Consider the following 5,077-nt stretch of genomic DNA (forward strand, 5'->3'; position numbering starts at 1 on the left):
CTCGTCGGAAATTATCAAAAAAGCAACCAATGGAATCATTGATTTCCGTCGGTATTTCGATAGGTTACCGATGGGAAAGGATTTTCCGTCAATAAGTATCGACGGGAAAGGATTTTCCGTCGATAAGTATCGACGGAAAAGGTTTTTCCGTCTGTGATTACCGACAGAAACCCCCATTCCGTCGGTACTTACCGACGAAAAATCCTTTTCCGTCGATAAGTATCGACGGAAAATCCTTTTCAGTCGGTACCCTATCGACTGCCAAAACCACTGTTCCGGCGTTGCGACTGACAGAATTATGGTTCGTCAATATAATATTACCAATGAAATTTGCTAATTCTATCGGTAATTCCATTTCCGATAGATTGGTTACTAACAACTATAATCCCGTCGGTAATTTGTCGGTAAGGTGATATATCGACAGATATTTCCGTTTGTAAAAGTGTATTTTTTTTATAGTGATAGAATCTCTTTGTCTGAAAACTTAGTCCGGGTGAAATGAATAAGATCAAAATGAACTTAAATTTAACTCTAATTAACTAATTTGAAATTCAAAAATTAATTCTTTAAACTTATTTGTAAAGATATTGCTTGTGCTTGGAAAACCTTAGATTAAGGGGAGGATATTTATTTGGATAATTTTTAAATTCTAGGAAAATTATATCTTCTAAAAATTTCCCATTTTTTTAGTATTCCAAAATTGGTTTTGGCCTTAGCTTAGATTAAACTCATAGAAAGCATGATCCTATAGATATAGGAATCGAGCATCTCATAAACACACTAAGTTTACCTTGATTGTGTATGCAAAAACATAGAATGGTGTGAGATACGTAAGCATTTTGATTGGACTTTAGATGCTTAACATCATTGCATCAACATAAATTTGGGTGAAAAATACAAGAGTACATTGATCAAATTAAGTAGTCCTCTTTAGTAAATTCTAACTGGATATTAATACTTAATTTGACTAATCAGGTGAACACTGCTATCCTTTTGTAGTTAGTTAGTAATCAAAGGTTAGACAGTTAAGGACCAATAATAGTTGAGTATTTTTTTACTAAACTTTTATTACTATTATTTTTTCAAACAAATTCTTAATTAGTTTCCTAACCTAAGTTAATTTTTAAAACATCCTAATCTTTGACTTAATCAATTACTAACTTTAATTAATTTTTAATTAATTCTTAACTTAAAATAATCTTTAATTAACTCTTAAATTAATTTCTCAACTTAATAAAATTTTAAATTAATTAATTTTTAACATAAATCAATTTATTAACTTAATCTAATTTTCAATTAAACCATAAACCCTAATTTTTCCACTTAAATTGACCTCTTAAATTAATTTTTAACTTAACCTTAATCAATTCGTAACTAAATTACTAAACAACTTAATGAATTTTACCATAAATTCTTAATTTAAATTAAATTTTAATTAACTTAATTATAAAAAATTTAACTAATTAAATTACTAAACAATATAATCTTTACTTGTAAGATATGAAAAATTTAATAATAAGTGTTATTGGATTTTTCAAAAATTTTTAGAAATTTTTTAAGATTTAAATGGAACCACAAGTTTAAAGAGGATGATTCTATTAGGTTTAAAGAAATCTTGTTTAGAGTATCATTTAAATTGGAGTTCATTGACTTATGAAATAACCTAAGTTTTTGCCCTTTTATTGGATTTACCTAAACCTATTTCGCTGAATCCCTTCTTCTCACCTAATGCCCCTTCTCATCATCTCCTTCGTTCAACTCCCTCTTCCATCTCATGATCTTGCCGCGCCGCTCGATTGCCGGTTGTCATCGCCTGATTGCCGACGCTACCTCCTTGCTGAAGGCTAGATTTGTGACGCTGCCGGTCGAGTGGGAGACGTTGATTTCCTCCCATACCCTAGCTTACAACGCCGATGCCATGTTCTAATTTTGGCTGCCACTGTGCCGATCATCGATCGCCGATGCCGGCAGGTTGGCCGTCACCAGTGAAGCTCTCCCTCCATGGCCGACGTTCGATCACTGTCGTTGTCTGCCTCTTTTCCATCCTCTCTGAGTCGCCACTCTTCCACACATTTACGGTCGTGAGCAATTATTGTTGCTACCACAGGGAGGTCACCACCTCCTTTCTTCTCTGGATCTCGCCGACAAAACCTATTCCTGCTCTCCACCGCTGGCCATAGTACTTGAGCATCGCCTTTTGTTGTTGTTGTCCTGCGATCATCGCCGCTTGAACCACAGTCACATCCAAATCGCTGATGCTGCTGTGAACCATTAGCACGAGTTTGAGTTCTTTTCCCTCTCTAGATTTGGGGAAGAGAGCGATCATTGGCAACACCATCCTCTCTTCAGATCTGAAGGGGATCCATTTCCTCACAACATCTGGTTTCTTCACCGAATCTGATTTGGGTAAGACGTGTTCTATATTTGTTTAATTGTGGATTAATTGATAGTGATTAATTAAGTTAATGATAATTAGATTTGGATTGATGTGTGGGGCATTTGATTTATGATGGTTAATAGATTGATTTAAGTGATTATCTAATTTATTGATGAATTAACAGGAGATTTTGGAATTTGATAATAAGTTGATGATTGTTGATTAAGGGATTATAGATTATGATTAGAAAGATTAAAGTACACATGGATTTGCATTTAGTTTAGCTAGTTGATATATGATGGGTTTTAGCTAAACTGTACATCCCATTGCAGGACTTAAATTAGAGACAAGCGTCTCAGCGTGAGATTTATTTTAGCACGATCAACATTAAAGGAGGGTATTTCTTCCTTGGCCTCTTTAGTTATTTGAACTTATGCATAGTTGTTTTTAATTGATGTATTAGGTTGCTTTACCTTAAATCTATTCGTATTGTTGCTTGATACTTGTGCTTGATCTTTGAGATGATCTATTTATTTCATATACAGTCTTAGCTTTTGGATATCTATACTCTATTATGTATATACATGTAGAGTATGTATAGTAGAAGATATCTTGTTAACTAAGTTAACATGCTAATTATGCATTTGATGTTGAGTGTACACATGATTGATATGTGTTGTAGGAGTCACCTGGTTGATTGTCCATTTGCATATTGTATGTGTACATATGTCTGGTGTTTGCTATTGGAGGAACCACGCTGATTGTATTTATGTTGTGTGTATATGTGTTTGATATGTATTATTGGAGGAATCATGTCGATAATGCCTATGTTGATGATCTTATGTGTCCGGTGTAATATTGGAGGTATTTATGATGGATTGAGGTGTTGCATTGATGATGACTGTGACTGTAGCATGATTATTTGCATCATGCCCATCATTGCACTGCATGCTTACAACCAAAGTCTCCCTTGTGGTGTGAGAGAGTTGTTAGTCATATTTATAGTTGTCCATTCGGTTACTATGGGAGAGTGGTAGCTAGGAGTTGAGCTAGTCCTGTCATGATCACTTGGCCGCTCAGTGTTATACTCTATCAGCTTTGGCCACTCATGAGTAGTGGTATTTGGAGGGTACAGTAGTCAGGGGGCTAAAGATGTGAGTAGTCAGAGATCCTGATGCTATGTAGTTAGATAACTACTTAGCGAACTGTCTGCCTTGACTGCTATATAGTGGTATTTGGAGGGTAATACAGTTGGGTTTTTCGGGCCGCAAAAACCGCTTTTTGCGTTGCGGAAACCCCGAAATTCTCATGCCACGGATCCGTGCAAAGATTAATATTTCGTAAATCTTCGAGTATGAGTTTTCTAACCTAGATCTAAACTAGATCTACAAAGGAGAAGAGCTTTAGCCTTGATGTGAAGCCCTTCGGGTCGAAGGGACATCCGACAGTGTAAGGTAAGTCACTGAGGCGTGTTCCTGGAAGGGAACTTAGGTGCTGATCCGACTTAGAACCATTTTGGAACTCTAAGTCGAGATCGTGACTAGACTCCGGTCTCGGAAAGATGGAATCTAAGTCATACTCTTTCTATTTTGAATTATGAACTATGCTAATAATCTGTTTTGCAGGAGATATGAGTGCCTCGGACTAACGTTTTTCTTACAGGAAGGAATCTGCTGGAAAACAGGGTCCGGGCGCCCGGGAGGTACCCGGGCGCTCGGAGGTGAAAACTTTCCCCAACGTCATTGTGCTACGTGGAGTTCACTGGTTGGCTCGGCTACGTCATAGTCGAGGCGCCCTGAAGGTTCCAGGCGCCCCGAACCTCCTATATAAGGAGGGTCAAGGCTGAAGCTCCAACAACAACTCAGAATCCGCTCTCTTGTGCTCTTGCGACGCTGCAAAAAGTTCTCCGACAAGTGTCAGTTTTTTTTTAACTTTCATTTTATTGTTGGTTCTTTCTTTTCTAATTAATTCTGTACTTAGTTTTGTAATAATCTTTCTAATTAATTAGTGATTGCCCAACGAAAACACTCTTATGTGGGGCCTTGGAGTAGGAGTCGACACAGGCTCCAAACCAAGTAAATCGAACTGTGTCAGCATTGTTCTTTTCGCTTATACTTTTTTCGCTGTGCTTAACTCCTTTCGAAAGTTTGTTTTAAATCGATATTCATCCCCCCTCTATCGACTTTCACGATTCAACAGTTACTAGCTACATGTGATTGTGATATGTTACACTTGTTTGAGCTATAATTGTTGCATATGGTTGCCATGCTTTATACATGTCATTTATTATACATGTATATGTCGTCAGTTATATTGCTTAGGTGTTACGAGCATATCTGTTGCTGATCCCTAGTGAGTTTACTGATCATTATACCATATATGTCGATTCTAATTTGGGTATATGTATTCATTATGTCATTTACGATCATGATTTTATGCGTTAGATCCATATTGGGTATATGAATTCATTATGTCAGTTATGTTTTAATGCATTGATTATGTCTGTGTGATCATGTTCTTATTTTCCTAATGAGACTGTATACTTTGATCTTCATATTTTATATAGACCATGCACTATCTTATCTATTACCTGCCGAGTGACCCACATTCACCACCGTATTTGTGTATTGTTTTTTTCTCAAGTAACTGGTAGATGATTATGGAGTCGCTTGGTCTTTCAGCTGGTCCCCCATCACATCC

At 36.5% G+C, this 5,077-nt stretch overlaps 1 long non-coding RNA gene across 1 annotated transcript; it reads left to right on the forward strand.

Annotated features, from left to right (window-relative positions):
- The first annotated feature begins 1,614 nt into the window (after window positions 1-1,614).
- On the forward strand, window positions 1,615-2,936 carry LOC122045640. The gene is made up of 2 exons (XR_006130053.1): window positions 1,615-2,406; window positions 2,710-2,936. It is a non-coding gene; the product is annotated as an uncharacterized LOC122045640 (long non-coding RNA).
- Window positions 2,937-5,077: the final 2,141 nt, after the last annotated feature.

Source organism: Zingiber officinale, chromosome 2B (assembly GCF_018446385.1).
Source record: "Zingiber officinale cultivar Zhangliang chromosome 2B, Zo_v1.1, whole genome shotgun sequence".
NCBI lineage: Eukaryota > Viridiplantae > Streptophyta > Magnoliopsida > Zingiberales > Zingiberaceae > Zingiber > Zingiber officinale.